General features: G+C 36.4%; 1 long non-coding RNA gene across 1 annotated transcript; it reads right to left on the reverse strand.

Moving 5' to 3' along the window:
* Positions 1–422: 422 nt before the first annotated feature.
* LOC123317577 lies at positions 423–961 on the reverse strand. The gene is made up of 2 exons (XR_006538185.1): positions 531–961; positions 423–469 (listed from the first exon to the last, which is right to left on the reverse strand). It is a non-coding gene; the product is annotated as an uncharacterized LOC123317577 (long non-coding RNA).
* Between the last annotated feature and the right edge of the window lie 18,822 nt (positions 962–19,783).

Raw genomic sequence — 19,783 nt, forward strand, 5'->3', positions numbered from 1 at the left:
TTTTTTCAGCAAGGTAAACTATTATATGTAGTCATACCTCTGATCAGAGTGGATCCTGATGCAGAGCTCGTACGGAATGTATCAACATAAAAGTTGTTTCTGTTTATCGTTTTGTACTCGTGTGTTTCAGACACATACTGAAAACTTTCAGACAGATAATAGGGAAGCAATTTATGCTCAACCTTGTAAACGAGTTCTAATGTTTTGCATGCTATTCTCTGCCTCACGGTGATCAAATTTAAGGCTGTCACCTAATCTAACCTAACAGGTGTACTACTATTACAGTTCAATTCTATTCTTATTCCTCTATCAAGCACTTTCTGAATCTTATCTACACTAAATCTAACACTATCGTATTCCTTATCTTCTATAATATGGATAAATTGTCTTGGGAGTGGAATAATTTTAAATGAGAGCCGTCATTCCTTTAAGCGACGTTTCGCAACTTTATTGTTGCTTCTTCAAAGCTCTAAAAAGAAACACATAGATAAATACCTACAATAACAATGGAGAATGTAACATTATAATACCTCGGAAGTGGAAAAACGTCCGTCAATCCTTCGTTCAAACTTTGTGAAATTTGAAATTTCATTTGATAAATAATCGCACAGGTCAACGTATTGCTATGTCATATGATAGTAAAATAAACAAATATTTGCGTGCTACACTGGCGTACAGACGTATGAAAACTAGTTTTTGATAATTGTCGAATAAACTCGAATGACGCGACGCTCCCACCCCCAAAAGCAAACATACACACAGAAACAAATGATACAATTAAAATCAAAATAGAATCACAAACATTTAAATTCTGTGTCGGGAAAATAAATTTAGGATATTATAATATATGCCGACAAAGAAAAGCTCAACATCGAATCAATTAAAGATCCTTCAACAAAAGAGTTCACTATTGAAGTAAGCCAGATTACTCTCCTCTGTCGATTTTACAATTTTCTTCGTTTTACACCACTCGTTATAGGCCGCTGTGACGAGGCAGATTTTACCCCGCCACGAAAAGGAAATTTCTTCACCTATACTTGTATAATAAGACCTATCAACCGAAATATCTCCGAAGAAAACCGTTATGTTATCATAGGGGGTCTTTACCGATTGATATTATGTATGTCATTGTTTTCCACCGACCAGTCCCATATTTGTAGCGGAAACCGTATATGTCTTTTGTTTTCAGAATTTATATATTTTATAATTATTTCCGTTCAACCGTACATTTTCTGAGTCGAGAGCTGTCTTTCAACTTGTTCAGTTTTTCCTTCTCTTCAGTTGTTTCTGTTTCTTTCCGAGCCGGCTGATTGACCGAGCAGTTTGAGTGCAGCCAATGGGGAAATGAGTTACCGATAGTGGGGCAGTTTTCCCGAGGAGTGGTACTTCTTCGAGCCCTGCGCGGAAGGTCAAGAGCGAGGTCAGTGGAGATCGAGCTGCCGAGAAAAGTGCGTAAGGTGTTATTGCTGTGAGTTGGAAATTACGTCAAGAAGTTTGAAAGTTTAAGGCAAGTCACTTGTAGCATTATTGTTCCTTTCGTAGTGCATACCTGAGGGCTATTTTCCGCTTTCTTTAGTCCGTTGGACTGGCTGAGAATACTTACCTACCGTTTAAACTTGATCAAGTGATCGTAGACTGTGTATAGTGCCGGCTTCCGCGTCCGTTATTCGACCGCCGTTGGGTCCCCGTAGGACTTGGAGTTCCTACCGTATTTTTGGTGCTTATTTTGTTAATATATTGCCGACTTCCGACCGATCAAGTTACAGTTCCTTCCGACCTGCTGTCTGACTGGCAGCCATTTTGAGGACCACAGAGAGAGAGAGAGAGAGAGAGAGAGAGAGAGAGAGAGAGAGAGAGAGAGAGCACTGCAATTGGACTGAGACCAGCCACGGTACCGATTTCCGCCGACAGAAGGAGTGACTTGCCAGGATCAGACCGTAATTACCGTTTATTTTACCGTACTCCTCTGGAGTGACCGTACAAAATTTAACCGTGTTTACCGTCTATTTCAACCGTATTTTCCTGGAGAGACCGTGTTTCATCAGCCGCCCCCACACTGACCAGGACGCCGGTTGACATCAATATTTGTTGAGACTTGTACATTTCTGTATATAATTTAATCCAGTAGGAATAAAGGACTAAACATTTATTTTGTTGCCACTTATTTTTGCCAGTGAGAGACAGTTCCCTAAATCAGTTAGAACTAGATTTTCGTCAGAAGAGGTAGGTACTCTTTTTGAACGATTAAAAACCGTCAGAAAGCAGAGACAAAGAAGACGCTACCACCCTAGTTTTCACTGCTACCCTTCTCCACTGATCATTCAAGTCTACCCGGGCTCTCTAATTTTTGGAGATTCTGTGAGAGACGTGGGGTTCCACTGATTGCCCCACTGGCGCCCGAGCAAAGGTAAGGAGCGTCCAGGGTGAGAGAAAAAGCCCATCACACCGCATACATATTTTCATAAGCACTTTTAGATTTAGTGGGTAAGAGAGATTCTTTGACGCTTACGGCTAAATTTTCTACGCTTTCTTCTCCAGCACTATCCACTTTTTGGATTATTATGACGTTTGTCATAAAATTAAGAGAGTGAACAACTGCATAGAAATACCAAAAGAAAAGAAGTCCGACTCCCGTACTAAATTTATTGACACTGTTTGTAATCTATGATTTCTAGGCACTACAAGAGCGCTGCTCCAAAATCGCACCGACGGAAATCGGAACTAATGCTCTGCGGCATCGGTCGTAGGTGGCGGGCCAAAACCTATTCATTCGATTTGAAATTTTGAACCCCAGTAGACTTTGCGTCGTCTTACTTGTAATTCACAAATTCATTTGCAACAAAACTAAAGATACTACATTAGGTACAGATAAATCGATGACAAATTTGTTTATTGAAAAATGAATCGTGATTTTTTCCAACTATTGAATTGTAGGTACAGAAACAATTGAAATTGAAGACTGAAATTACCCACCATGGAACTAAAAAGGTACCACCTAATAAAACGACTGCATTGCAGGGGGTGTTGTAAAAGTATTCAAGTACAAATTATTGCAAAATAAAATAAGAGCAGTTTAGGAAGGAGCGGAATTTTTATTAACCCTCAAACCATATCTCTAAGAAGTTGTTCTGCAGAAAATGATATTGGTTAAGAATATAACGACATAACTATTACAGTAAACCAGCAATGAATTATAGGTAATCTTGTAATTGCTTCTGTTGACTGGATATTCGAAGTCTTCTCTTCGGTAAACTCTCTGTTTCTTCTGGTAATCCATTTTTGAGAAAAAATTGTTGAAGGAATGTTGAGTTTTCAAATACTGAAAATACATCCATAAATAAGTAGGTTCTCAGTTGCAAAATTGTACTTCATCTCAAATTAGTAGGATTTTCATAAGAATAACGCTTGGTTTTGTATGAACTTTGGGTATTCAACTCGGTCGTATTCAAACTCAATGGTATTATTTTTTGAACCAATATGATATAGAATCATATTTTCCACCTTTTTCGACAACCCAAAAAGCACTCCTTGTGGCCAAGTGGCCTGTTATGAGATCTAAAGAATAGCCACGATTGAGTTGGAGTGATTTTGGCGACAGCGGTCTCATCGAACAGCTGGCCTTAAACCAAGTCAACTTTAAACGTGTTAAAATACAATTTTTCTTTGAAGAACTTATACTTTCTCAAGCCATCGGTGAGCAGACAAATTCCAAGCTTCATGATTACACAAACATAATTATCAAAAAACCAATCACTTACCAGTAAAGCAAGAAACGGAACTAGAAGAACGTATATGATTCCCACTAGTCAAACAAATTATTGAAAAAATAAGAACATTTCTTGGAAAAACTTCGCCAAAATAAATCTGTCATCAGAACAGTATTTCATAGATTGAAAATCTATGTAGGATTTCTATCAAAGATATTATTTTTGATTTCTATAGTAACACGACTCGACTCTAGCGCCCCAAAGTAATCGCACCGGCTGAAGGGCGAACTAAAGCGGTTGCATTTCTGCCTATATAAGTTGGAAGGGGTTGACAACTGTGTTCACTAAGGTTGCTAAGGTCGCTGGTTACTAAGGTAAGAAAATCAAAAGCACACAATGTTTTTCAGTAATAAGCCATTTCAGAAAATAAAATTTCTGCATTGCAGTCGAACATAAAGCTTTGTATGCAACTCGTACATAATTAGGCTTTATGGACTTGCCCAAGTTATTGGCCTCGCTCGCTTTGCTCGCTCTGCCATAAACTTTTGAACTCGTCCATAAAGACCTTATTTATGTACTTGTTACATAAATAGCTATTTCATACGTAGCACGCGAATATTTGTTTATTTTACTACCATATGACATAGCAATACGTTGACTTATGCGATTATTTATCAAATGAAATTTCAAATTTCAAAAAGCTTGAATGAAGGATTGATGGACGTTTTTCCACTTCCGAGGTATTATAATGTTACATTCTCCATTGTTATTGTAGGTATTTATCTATGTGTTTCTTTCTAGAGCTTTGAGGAAACAACAATAAAGTTGCGAAACGTCGCTTAAAGGAATGACTTAACGTCTCTCATTTAAACTTATTCCACTCCCAAGACAATTTATCCATATTCTTATCTACACTATTTGATTTGATATTGAGTAATATGAGGTACAAAAATCCAAGTGGGCAATACAATTAATCTAAATATTAGATTTTATTATTGATTCTACTTATGAACTTTATTTTCTGTGCCATATTCCCTATAATGTATTCTGCATATACTTTAAAATTGAAACTTCTATCCAATTCCACTACCAAGAGCTAATGATTTTCTCAATTAATAGTTATGAGTTTTTTTAAAGCGTGAAAAAATATTTGTTTCAATTTATTTTTGTAACATTGTTGATATTTTAGCATGATAATACTCCTTATCGTTATTATTGTATTTATTCACTATCCTGGTTTTTATTATCCGAATATTTCATCGTAGGATACCCAAATACTACAAATTCCGCGATTAATGTTCTAACTAAAAAAGTTTCAAGATATGAGTGTTGATGTGAGGAAATGCTATGAGATGTGAGGAAATGCTATGAAATGTGTGGAAATGGTATGAAACGTGTAGAAGTGCTATGAAATCTGTAGAAATTTTTGGAATACGGAAATATTTATTTATTTATTAACGGTACATGACCTTTTGGTTGAGAAAAAAAAATAAAATCAATCCATCAAAACACAAAAGAGAGTAGACGTAGAGTAAATTCAAGTATACATACATATAAATATATACATCGAAACAGAAAGAAGACAATAGAGCAATAACTCAAATGTATCCAAAATATCGCAGTCTCATCAGATACTTCAAATCTCTTCTCAACTTCGAAATGGAATCATGAAATATATCAACTCCTAAAGAGTCCACGACATTAGCGTTTCTCATCATCCTCGAAACCGGAGAATTTAAACAATAATTAGTCCTCGACTGTGCGAGTCGAAACAAATCAAACCTTCGGATGGGTCTAGGAGGAACATACAGACTGAATTGCGATAACAAGTCAGGGGAGTACAAAAGACCCTGAAAGAGCTTAGCAATTAATATCACATCATTTGACTTCATGTCGTCGAGTAAGAAAGTTGGAATTAACGAGTCTCTGCAAATATCGATACCTGAATGTGGTATCTGTAAGCGAACTGTTATTAAAAATATTGTTAAGTGCAAAATTTGTACCAAAGTTTATCACCCTAGTTGTGCTAATAGATACAAAAAATGTTGTGACGAAATTATCGCTAGTCAAAGTGAATCTAATACGTGTGAAACATCCCCAATTTCGGATACTACTGGAAAGTGTATTACAGTTGAGTCAACACATCAGGACCTTCTACTCAAAATAATTTTTGAATTAGAAGCCAAGAACTCTTTATTGGTTGAGAACAATTCTCTCCTCAAATATAAAATATCTTCCCTTGAAACGGAAATAATCGATAAGAATAATGAAATCGAAAACCTTAAAAAACAAATCAACATAATTCCAACTGTTATCAATGGAGATGATGAATCACCTGCACATATTCTACCGGTGAGTACGGGAGATGAAGTAGAACTCTGTCAATATAACACGAATCTGTCTACCACCAAAATCGCAAATTCGAATGCTAGCGGTAATTCCCGAACTGATTCATCTGTTAAGAAACTACGACCTACTGGTGAAGCTACTCATTCTGAGACTGTTAAAAATTACGATCAATCGAATCAGAGATCACAAACAACACAAAGTAAGGGAGATGACTGGAACATTGTTTCACGTAGGAAGTCAACTAAACGTAATCGTTCTCTCGTGGTCGGAAGTGGCTCAGGGGATACTTCTGTTGAGGGGATAGAAAAGTTCAAAGCTTTCCATGTTTCCAATCTGAAACCCGAGACTACAGCTGAAAATCTTCAACAGTTTTTAAAAAGTAATTTCTCCGAAGTGAAATGTGAGAAACTTCAGTTCAGGTTTCCCGAAAGCTATTCCTCATTCAAGGTTCTCATTCCAAGTTCAGAGTACGAGAAAGCACTCAATGGGTCGAATTGGCCCAACAAGGCTATTATAAATCGTTTTTTTCAACCGAGAAAGGCCAATCGTCCTCCGGACCGAATGGTTCAGGGAAACTTGCTGTCTCCTCGCACATTAGAGAAGAATTCACGATAACCCAAATGAATGTCCAAGGCCTGTCTAATAAACTGGATATTCTCGAGGTCCACGTCAATGAAAAAAAACCGGACATTATCAGCATTGCGGAGCACTGGTGTAGTCCTGAAAATATTAGAACAATGGTTATTCCTGGTTATGTTCAAGCTGATTCATATTGTCGTCCCAGCAGGAATCATGGAGGATGCACAATCTATGTGAGAGAGGAATTACCCACGAAGAAACTGTCCGTGTCGAGATACTCTGAGGAAATGGTGTTTGAAGTGTGTGGAACTATAATTGAGGTTATGAAATCCAAATATATTATTCTTAGTATTTATCGATCTTCCTCAGGTAATTTTACTTCGTTTGTTGAACATTTATCGTACACACTTGATCATGTTTCCAAATCAGGTGGCATAATGCTTGTTTGCGGAGATATGAATGTGAATTATTTAAAAGATGAATGTCCTAATTGAACTGTATTCTTAGACCTACTTGAATGCTACGATTTACATATCTCATCAACTGCTCCCACAAGGGTTTTCACGGATGTCAATGGCCACACATCCACCTCCAAGCTTGATTACGTCTTGACCGGTGGGAATTTTCCCGAATCAAATGTTGAGGTCTACGAGGCTCATATTGGTGACCACAGAGCTCTTTCTGTTACGTTTCCGTTGAGTTTCATTCCGGAACATACTAATTCACATAATTTGGTCCGGGATCTGAGCCCGCAGAATCTTGACAATTTTTGTCATTACATCAAAAATTGTGATTTTCAATGTGTTTATTGTTCTTGTGATGTTGATGAATGCTTTGGAGCATTCATATCTCTTATTGAAGGAGGTTTTCTGAAATTTTGCCCATCAATTATTTTAGGTTCTAATCATGCTAAATATGAGAAACTATGGATCACTCCCGAGATTCGTTCGGCGAAGTGCAACTTGAATAATCTTTATTGGTTGTATAATAACATGAAATGCCAATCCACTTACAATAATTATAAGAAAGCTAAATCCTCATACTACTCATTAATTAAGGAAACAAAATCTAGGTATTATAATAATTTGATTGAAGCATCTGACAATAGAAATAAAACAGTGTGGAGTATTGTGAATGCCCAAACTGGCCGAACGAGCCGAGGCTGCAAGCCTGTCGAGTTGATTGTTGATGGAGCATCTTATGTAGACCCAAAAGATCTCGCAGCTATATTTGCTGGATACTTTTCCTCAGTAACTGAAAAAGCCTTGAGCGAACATTATGGTTCTTGCTTATCTAGCGTTTGTACTACCTCCTCAAATTTAAATTCTAATTTCTTCTTTCTGCCAGTTTTGGACCACGAAGTGATCAATGTAGTAAATTCGTTGAATAATAACAAGTCTTCGGGAATTGATAATATTTCTGCTCGTCTATTGAAAAAGATAGGAGCAGAAATCGCACCTCATTTTGCCCATATCATCAATATATCAGTGAGTTCAGGCGTATTCCCTAATCTTTTGAAGAAGGCCATAGTTTCTCCCATCTATAAAAAAAATGATATTCATGATATTGCTAATTACCGACCAATATCTGTTCTCAGTGTCTTCTCCAAGGTGTTCGAGAAAATTGTTCTCAACCGTATGATGAACTATTTGGACAAGTTTCATATATTGGACGGTGCCCAGCACGGTTTCAGGGCAGGTCGCTCAACTCACACTGCAGCTTTATCTTTCGTTGGGTTTGTGCATGATTGCCTCGATAAAGACCTCTTTGTCGCGGGACTATTTTTCGATTTGTCGCGAGCTTTCGACAGCCTCCCCTTCGAGTTTCTAATTGATAAATGTTACAACATTGGGTTCAGAGGTATATTTCTAGCATGGATTCGAAGCTATTTAGAAAATAGAAAAATCCTTGTCAAAGTCGGCAACTCTTTCTCGCAAGAAGAAAATATTAACTTGGGCGTACCTCAGGGATCCGTGCTGGGACCGCTTCTGTTTTTGTTGTTTGTCAATGACTTGCCGGCTAATTTGAAGAACGCGCTATTTTTGCTATCGGGTTTCACAGATTTCAACCTTCTTTTGAATGTGATAAGACTGGTCTTGTTTGCTGATGACACTTCAGTCGCGATAACTGCCAAAACATTCGAAGAATTGCAGACTCTATGTCAACTATTGGTACAATGTTTTGTAGACTGGTGACGTAAAAATAATTTGATGATCAATGTTGGCAAAACAGAATGCATTCATTTCCAAAATAGGAATGGAGACCTCAATAGGTTGACATTACGGTTCTCGGGTCACGTGATCGAAGCTAAGCAAAGTACCAGATTTCTGGGAATCTACCTGGACCAGAATCTGAGGTGGTGCTCTCATGTAGATCATGTCTGCAAAAAATTGAATTGCTCTTTCTATGCCATCAGTCGAGTTAGAAATCTGATTCCCCTTCAGTCACTAATGAATGTGTACTACAGTCTTGTGTACAGCTACATCTCCTATAATATAATGTTATGGGGTAACTCGACCGATGTAAGTAGAGTGTTTATAACTCAAAAACGGATTCTGCGCATGATATTCAATATCTCACCTAGAACTTCATGCAGGCCTTATTTTAAGAATCACAATATTCTAACGGTTGCATCAATATTCATATTAAGGTGCCTCCTATACGCTAAAGAAAATGAGGACCATTTTGCAAAAGTGTCTCTTTATCATAATTATAACACCAGAAATGAAACAATTATGTCCATTCCAAAGCACAGAACTGCTAAGTTTGAGATGTCCCCTTTGTATCAATGTGTAAAGCTTTTCAATCATCTTCCAAAAGAAATACGATCGCTTAGTTTCAAGGAATTTAAGAAAATAGTTAAGTCTAAACTTTTGGAAAAATGTTATTACTCAGTTTGTGAATATTTTTCTGATAAAATGTGATTGTTGATTTATTGACTTGTCCTATACATGTGAAATGTCTTACAGGATTAATAAATTATTCTATTCTATTCATCCGCATGAAACCTCCTCGTTCTCAAAGAGGACAGTCCAAGACGGTCGCGCATTCGACTAGCTGAGAAAATATAGATCGAGAAAGTACCCATTCTAACAGCAGCACACCTGAGAAACCTGTTCTGAACCCTCTCCAGCAAAGAAACATCGATCGATAAGTATGGAGACCACACGACAGAAGAGAACTCCAACAAAGGTCTAACTAAAGATATATAAAGATGTTGCAGAGTCTCGACGTTGAAGTCCCTAGCATTTCTAATAACGAATCCCAAAGTCCTGAGAGATGACGCAGAAATGGCCTGAATATGTGCCCTAAAAGACAATGTGCTATCATATGAAACACCCAGATCCTTGAAAACAAACACTCTATCTATATTCTTACCACCTATACAATAATCGACCATGATGGGGCGCTCCAGACGGGATATTGTCATGAACTTACATTTATCGACGTTGATAGTCAGACAATTGGCAGCACACCAATCCTCAACTGCCTTTAAGTCCGATCTCAATCTCTCAACGTCGGATATATGGAAAGGTGTGGAAATGTATAGAAATTGCTTAAACATTTCCAAGGTTTGAAAATGTTGCACCGGTTTTTTTATCGTGATCACCCCGTCGGATTAGGCTTTCCCTTCACCGCCGTTAGGTTGACACTTTTTCACGGTCCCAACGGTGTCCACCCAGAATAGGTTTCACTGTATGTATATTCTTAAGGACCATCACTTGTAAAACCGAAACTGCAGCAGTATCAAAAGCTCACGTCAAGCGCATGACTCGAGAGTCCCTAATCATATATTTTCCCTACAATTTCCCCACAATTCTATTAAAAAAAATTGGAATCATTGATGATCGATTTCTGTTCTATGAACATTCAGTTGATACGAAAACAGTCGGGCGTAATTAGTAGATTGCCGACAACGCTGTAACGGCGCGGCGTTTCCTTGGACGTCTCCAGCGCCAGCTTTTCATCAAAGGAGAAATAGCAAATCTATCCCGTGTCCTTCGAGTCGAAGACGAGGTTTTTTGTTATCTGGGGTGTTAGCGATAACTATTGAAAGTCAAAATCCGAGTTCACAAATTTTTTGTGTTGTTTCCTCATTAGGAACACAATAGGCACTATTAAACAATTCGATCAGTCAAGCAAAAATTATTCTATACCTATTCAATACAGAATGAGAGAGAATGACAAAAAAAAGTTTTTATCTCGTTATCTCGTAATTATATTCAAATAGTAATAAAGGTGGTGAATTCACGGAATCCGATCCCATCTCAAACACGCCCTGGATGTTACGGTTCGCCAGCCAGAACCAAGACATTGTTCACCACTCTGGTTTCCGCTCCCAACAGGTTTGCACGCCAATCAAAAAATCGTACTCGCAGCAATGGTAGAACAGAATAGGATAGATAGGAGGTTGAAACTGAGGTTCCCCGTTAAAAGTACGGAGTGCCATCTTTTCTCTGGACTAAATGAACGGTTTTTTTCGCAGGTCGTACCCGTGGATTCCATCGCTATCATGGCGGTGAAAATATCGGGGTGGTGAGAATCAAACTTAACAGCAGAAAATCCCGGCTACAAGGCCAGCTCAACACGTACTTTAAAGGAGAGCAAGCTACGATAATAATCAGGAAAATCGAGCTCGGTAATCAATATAGAATAGAATAGAATAGAATAAGAGTTTATTCAGGAAAATGTCTACAATAATATAATACAGTATGTAGGTTCACTACTGAATATGAATTATCAATAAGGCGTTAGCAACAGTATCACTACTTAATACAGAATAATTCAGAAACAGCGGAAAGACATCTCCTTTTGTAGCCACCGGTGGGGTGTGGAAACGGTATGTTCCTCATGTGCCATAAATCGGTGCAATTCACGCCGATGAAAATGTCTTGACTGGCTTATCGGTACTGCCTAAAAAAACTCGGTTATCTACAAATTCGGGATGTTTTTCACGATGTTGTATCCACCGTGATATATGCTACATAGAATGTAACATTTATTTATTATAACATAGAGGTTGGAGGCGCAATAACGAGACCGCAACAAATGAAAATCTTTCTAAGCCGTGCCTGAGTTATTTGAAGGTGGTGTATTCCTGAGCTGAAGAATTGCTCCTATGCTGAGTTATATTCATTCAATTCGAATGAATTCCTTCATTTAAAATTTTGTACACATTCAGGAACTCAACAGAAATAATTTGTGGTAAAATATTCACAACCGAAAAATTGAGAGTGGTCGTTAATGCGAATGCGCATCATTAGTTTATTTTCGAGTAGAACGTTTCCGAGTTCCTGAATATTCTGTCGATCGAATCTTACGCCTCCTCTATACTACTCGCGAAGTTCCTCGGCGAAGTACTTCGGAAAGTTTGGCGAAGTCCGGGAGTAAGTAGAAGTAAAGTTGGACGTGGTAAACCGAAGTGCCTCTATACACTATTGTATTCGTTCAACTTCGCGAGTAGTTTAGAGGAGCCATTATAAAGAGGGGACAATTCAAGTATCACGAGTTTTCTTTCGGTCATTTGATTTTTCACTGTTGCACGATCTGCTCGCAGATAAGGAGTTTTTAGTCACATTTTCCGAAATGAACTTGTTTCTTGTCAATCATATTAAAAAAAAATAAATTAAAAAAAAAATCAAAACTTAAATGAATTATCGAGTTTCACTAATAGCGAATTCCATTGGTAGGTATATAGTAGTATTGCACTAGATCAGGATATTTTAAAATTGTTGCACGGAGTTTATAATATGCACTCAATGGAATCTGCGATAATATCGAATTCCATTGGTGATATTAAATTTAGATCTTCTGAAATTTTTGTTGCGAGTTCCAAATATTTACTTAGTAAGCACCAGTTATAACCATGGAATTCGCTACAAAAACTCTAATATTCAGCCAATTCATGGTTTGGTCAACAATCAATGAATACTCAATAATACCTTTACCGACAAATTTAGATTTGGACTGAATACGCTTTACCTCCGAGATCCTGATATATTGTCATTGAAACCTGCAACATCATTGTACTTACTTTCAAACAAATTATACCGGGTGTCCCAGAGCTTTTAGGCCAGCAGATATCTCAGTTACCTGCGGAAAAAAAAAATTGAAAAAAATACTTGTCGTAGGAGACCATACGCTCTTTCATGCAGCATAGCAAAATCCACCCCCTGACAAACAACCCCCGAGAAACCACCCCTAACTTTTGTTTTTCAAATGGCACCCCCATGTTTGTTTGGCTTCAACTGACAGCTCTTTTTAATTCTCAATCAATGATATATCATAGTATGTAGTTGTAAAGATAGTCACTCGATAAAATTGAATTCGTTAGTGGGTACTGTTAATTGGACTGATCGAATTAGTCCACATTGTAGAGACAAGAAAAAGTGGATGTTGAAAAAAAAAGAGTCAATAAAATGTTAGAACTTTTTGTTTATTATAATTTATGTTATAAAACATTTTTTTTAGTATAATGTTGCAGTAATAATACAGCTGAGCGTATAAATTCGTATTTCATTTGTATTTTTATTTTCCATAATTCTGCATGCCATTCTAGCTACCATGATACATCATTGAATGAGAAATGAAAAAAACTGTAAGTTGAAGCACAACAAACATGGGGGTGCCATTTGAAAAACAAAAGTTAGGGGTGGTTTCTCGGGGGTTGTTTGTCAGGGGGTGGATTTTGCTATGCTGCATGAAAGAGCGTATGGTCTCCTACGACAAGTATTTTTTTCAATTTTTTTTTTCCGCAGGTAACTGAGATATTTGCTGGCCTAAAAGCTCTGGGACACCCGGTATATAACATCACAATTAGTCATCCATGCATGTGTTCGATACTAATGAGAAGTCTCGTATGAATCGAAAAATAAGTTCTCTTACCGAATGAAATATATTTTTTTCTCATTTATACCAAATAAGCAATTCGACTGACATAAGGTAGGAAAGTCTAGGCAACGTTCGAGTTGAAATAAACTAAAAGCGCGCATTGGCTTTAACGACAACTGACAATTTTTGGCCGCATTTCTTACTACTGGATTATCATTCTAGAGTAAGTATATATTGAAATGTCTAAAACTCTGGTGTATTCACTGATTCGATTTTGTTTTTAATTTCGTGGGGATATGGGATCAGTTTCGTTTTTCCCACTGTAGGTAGCTCTGTTTAGAATTTGAAAGACCATTATCAATTGATATTCGAAAATAATTTGAATACTTGCCTACGACTCACGAATATATTGTATTTATAAGCGATTATTGTGTGTGAAAATGTATAGTCTATTCAAGAATGATTGACATCTCAGGTGGCTATGTAAAATCGAATTTAAGTTGGTAATAGCCCATAAGTTCAGATTTTGTGTTGCGGAATTAAGGTTGGTATTGTGAATAAACATTGATCTATAGACCTGTTATATGTGAATCTATGAACTTACCGACGCTTATTTGAATTTTGTACAGCTGTTTATATTCCTAATTTAATCGTACAAATTGGAAACATAATTGTGTCAATTCTGAATGCTGATTAATATGCTGCAAATTTGAATATTTCTTATTTTCAGATACTTTTCTAGGTTATATTAATATATTCTAGTTCTGTGATTGAAAGTATAGAAATTTTTGAAGATCTTTTGTGATCAGATATTAAGCTGCGCCTAGACTTTCGAGACCTACTGGGATGTCAATCATTCTTGAATGGACTATATTAGTTTCGAGAAAGGGGTGTAGAACATTCATTTATTCAACATGTCGTTCAGTAAGTTCAGTTTTCTGTATGGAGAATCAAGAATTAAGCTACATTCACAATCAATTCACGGGCCGAAGTGCACTTCGGCACGGAAGCTCAGCAGATGGCGTTCTCCGTTACCATTCACAATGAAATTCAAGACAAAATTTCTTGCAAGTTGCAAGGAATTTCGTGCCGGCTATAGATGATGCTGATGCTAATGTTTTGATCAATTACATTTTTTATTCATTTGAGTATTTGGTTCCAAGATTATTGCGAATGGTAAATTTCGTGCCGAAGTGCACTTCGGTCTGCAAATTGATTGTGAATGCAGCTTTACAGCTAATAATTCGGCGATTTTGGAATTCGAGGCTTAACCAAATCAGATGAATGAACATTCGGGATGGATATAGCTAAATTTTATGGCAACTTCAGCAATATTTCAAAAAAACTGTGTTGGAAATACGTAATGTGAATTGTGGTCATGTATTGAGAAACAGAAATACATAAATCTATTCTAGTCTGTTCTTCAAATATTCTTCATGAGTAAATATAGTGAAAATTCACTTTCCCAACTGTGTTTTATTGAAATCATATTGAATTACCCCCCTCATGAATTCAATTTGTGAAACGGAAATTATCTTGAAGAATTGTAAATACTCCTTCGAACCCTTATTCGATAGTGTTGAAATATTGACAGATTTGTTTTTGCAACGAAAATTAAACTGTAAGTGACAAATATTCCTCAACAGCTGACAAAATGGGTTAGTTCATATTTTAAATTCGTTGATCGATGTTCGATATCAACGCAAAACAAAATAAAACGAGATAGTATCATTGGACTTCCTTCGGTAGAACAAGGATAGAACGAAGCAAATGACATGGTGGCGCCGCCACGAAACTGATCCCATATCCCCGATTTTCTGAAATGTTGATGCATGCAAAAAAAGACAAGTGCACACACCAGTGTTTTAGACATCTTAGTATATATATTATGATTTCTATGATTGAATCCCAATAAATCTGTTGTGACGTGGATCACCAGACTTGCTTGTCATAGAACGTTAATTAATTAGTACTCCTTGATTCATACACAATCGTGTCACAATAAGATATTCGGCTAAAAGAAATTCCATCACTTATTTTTTATGGACTCTTTCATGATTTTAGGAAATTTGATTGGAGATAATCACTTTTCTAACTTTCTCGCACAACAGAGTATTATCCACAATTTCGTATTTCAATAAATTCAATGCATACGTCGGAGAAAGAAAAATGAATGTGACTACCTCCTTATCGACGCCCTTGGTATGTGTACGACATATCCACAAAAAAGCTACCCAATGTTTGCAAGATTCATAAATATTGCAGAGGCTGAATGGAGCAATGAATTGATTATGTGTGCGGAACCATACAAAATACATTTATAGTCGATTATTCAGAACATGCCTTTTCGATATTGGAATATCCCAAATTATCTTTTGATTTCAGTCACAATTCTGACATTGAAGCTCTTCCACCATTTTACTTCTGAGATGGTTCAGGTGGCTTCGTACCACGACTTTATTATAAGAGGTCTGCCATCGTTTTTGAAGTTTTTCTTTCACATTGGAATAGTTTAATTCATCGTCGTGTTCTAAGTGGGTAGCTTCAGTCTATGCATTGTGAAAATTACGTAGATTGAGGTCATGTTCTTGTCAATGAATATATTCCAAACAAAGTATACAGGGACCATTTGTATTCTGGATGGTGATGTCAAAAATGAAGAACATAATAAAATAAATGTGTTTTTTTTTAATAACGCATTGGAAATCGGACTGGGTAGCTCTTTGTAGAATAAGGATCACTCGGTTATTTTCTGACGTACACTATTCCGTAAATTTAGATTGCTTCATTTATTTCTGAATTCATTGCATCATCTAAAACTGTGGGCTAAAATTTTATAGTTCTCTAACTTTCAAAATGAAGGAAAATATATTTTTTCGAATTTTAACATATTGCATTTTGTCTGTAATCACTTACGAAAATTCTGATTTCAGAAGTGCTCTCTTATGAACATTCTATGTCACTTTCTCAATCCGGCAACGCCCATCAAGACAGTTATGGCATGAAATTTTTCTGATCACCATAGATTTAATAAATATCAAGTTTGGTGATCACATTTGACAAAAAAACACAAACAATGACACAAAATTTCATCGATTTTATCAGAGTTCCAGAATTGCATCTCGGAGGAAAGTGAGCGAGCAGATTTTCAGCTTACTTTGTTCTCATCGTAATAAAGGAACGGTATTGACGTATAACAGATTGAAAAGATGCGATTCTGGAACGAACCATTTGAGAAGGTATAGACACAGATTACTGAAACAATTTTTTGAAATATGTGGATAATTCTATATCTTCTTGATCGGTTCCACTGTTGTCGAATTAACAAAAGGGTTTCCATAAATAATCTTAAATTCGATTTGGGAGTTTTAGGAAACTTGCCCATTTGGGCAACTTATAGCTTATTATAGGGCCATGTTTTTCCAAACCAAATATTTGGGTGTGTTTCAAACTCAGAACCATCGTGTCATAAAGTTGAGTAAAAATGTTGAAAAATCGTTGCTAATTTTTTATGTGCTGTGATTCAAGGATCCATACACATAAAAATTACACAAGTATACATCATTTACCGATATTCGACTAACCCAGTACGCAGTGTGTACACGTGCATGAATGCAATAGGAGAAGTCATCCCCTATTTTTTTTCTTAACGCTTCATTATTTTCCTGAATATTATGTATTGTGTAAGTTTAACTTGTGCTTTTGTAGTTCAATTTCACTTTGCCCCACTAAATTCATGCATTTGTAAGCGCGGAAGTATAATCGGTTTAGTCATGAAATATTAATATGACCATAAGTTTCAACTGAAATACCCACGTCTTCCATTTTTTATTATTTGAAGTGAGTGAATCCATTCGACAATGAATTTTTCATTCCAAAACTTTGACCTAGAAGCAACTCACATATAGGTACGCATAAAAAAGTGACCAATGTGTTAAATTACACCAATAACTCAGGATCGGTTAGATTGTTTGTTATGAAATTTGGTTTTTTGAATTTGTCTACGGTCGGGTTTTAATAAGAATCATCAAAACTTGATAATGTGATAATTTTCCCTCCTTTGAATTAAGACACCAGATATTCGTAACATTTAAAAAGTACGATGTACGACACTTATAAAAATGGCATCGTACACGATACAACAACGCGTTCAAATTGTTAAATTATTTCATGAAAATCAGAGTTCTGTGAAAAGTGTTTTTAGAGAATAACGTGAATGTTATGGTTTACATACATTATCGTCCATCTGAAAGCACTGTTGGTCGAATTATTAACAAATTTCAAGAGACCGGTTCGGTGATAATCGAATTTTTGTGGCCAGAATATTGATAAAGAGGACATTTGGTTTCAACACCTCACTTTGCAAATGACACAATTGATTTATTGAAACAATAATTTCCTGGACGAATAATCTCCAGAAACGCTGATGTCAATTGGAAACCAAGATCATGTGATTTGACACCGTGGGCCTTTTTTCTTTGGGGGTTATGTGAGAAGCCAGGTCTATAAGAATAATCCACAATCGATTCCTGAACTAATGAATGAAATTATTCGTGTCATAAGTGAGTTAGAGTCTTAATTTTATGTCAAAATTTCATTGAAAATTTAAACAAAAAAGTGGACGTCTGTAGATCTGCAAGAGGAGGCCATTTGGCAGGTATTATTTTTCGTACATAAATGTCATAACTGATACTTCAATTACCAATAAAAAGTTATTGAAAACGATTGCAAATTCTGTGTTTTATTTATTTAAAAAAAAAACGCGTAATTTGAAACACCCTTTATAAAAAGCATAAGTAGTGGTTAGAAGCAAGGCCGAAAACTTTATCCGGTGCTTTATCCGAAATAGGCAGTTTTGTATGTTTTATAAATACTGCCAATGTTTGCATGCTTTTATATTTTTTACAGATTTTAAAATAATTTATTTTTAAAAGTCACGATTATCGGTAACATGGGACAACCATTGTCCTATGTTAGCCCGTGTCTCAAGTAACCCCATGCTATTTAATCCGTTTTGTTTTCAGGGGTTAACATGCCACGTAAATATATTCGCAAAAGTAGGCTCTCAAAAATATATCGCCATAGTTAGGCGAGGCTGTAAATGTACAGCCCCGCCTAACTATGGCTAGTCTCATCAAAGTTCATTAATAGGCGTGGTGGAATTCCATTAAGCGAAACCGCTAAATTCTGGGAAAATTTCCTCAAAACGTTGTCATCCACCTCGGAATTGGATGATTTGATATTTTCACATAATCTTGTGGATGATTCGCCTCTGTATCGATGCAAAAATTATAAAATCCAATCAGAACCAGGAAAATTTTCTTTAAATCGTTTTTCTACAACACCCTTCCAGATATCGTTTCACTATGCACCTTATTTCAAAGCGAGTAAGGAAAAATCTCCATTCAGCTGCTGTGGTGTTTAGCACTCTAAGTACGTCTTATTCCACTTCTTCAGAACTGTAGGTCTTCCATATCCTCATAAATTATGCTTTGTATAGAATAGCTTCAAAGTAGCTAATCAGCTTCTGAATGATTTGTGAAACTAGATAAATCACAATATGACCATATTCCATGAGGAGTGTAACTTATTTAACTATCTTGAATGGTGTATAAATAAAAACCTTCAATCGTGTTCATTTTCTGGGAATAATATCGGTCACTTCTCGAAAGCATCATTTTTTACCTATTTTACAGAGGCTCAAAAGAAGAACACTGCGAGTGACTCATCTACATCTGCTAGACCTATTTTCTCTGAGGCAAGCAACTCGTTTTCGGAATCGAAGACTTCGAATCCCTTCAATCGAAACAATACCATCACGAAGATGTGGTTGAGGGCTCCAACTTTTTTCAAAACTATGGAAAAGCAACTATTAGATATCACGATATCAGGAACGTTATTGACTCAGGGAGAAGCAAGCAAGTAGAAGAAATAGAGAAAAATTATTTTCAATTGTAGAGACTATAAAGTTTTGTGGGCTTCAAGAACTGGCTTTGAGAGGAACAATCGATTCGGGCCCTCTTTCTTCAGGTCTTCGATTGATTCGGACAATAGGGAGCCTTGTGAGGAAAATATTAAACGAAGAATATACCTATTGAACCTCAAAATACCCTAGAGGCCAACTTAATTGCATATTTCTGTGTTTATTTGATGAGAAAGATCAGCAGAAAATAGTATTCTGAAAATTGTCAAGAAACACTTCTGACTGATGATGTAGCAAACCTGGGGGACGATAGAATATGTATTGATGAAAAAATTCATCTGAAAACAGATTTCGCACATGCTATTAGAGATGCGCTATTAGTCATTGAAAAACT

The sequence above is a fragment of the Coccinella septempunctata genome, chromosome 7, assembly GCF_907165205.1.
Source record: "Coccinella septempunctata chromosome 7, icCocSept1.1, whole genome shotgun sequence".
Taxonomy (NCBI): domain Eukaryota; kingdom Metazoa; phylum Arthropoda; class Insecta; order Coleoptera; family Coccinellidae; genus Coccinella; species Coccinella septempunctata.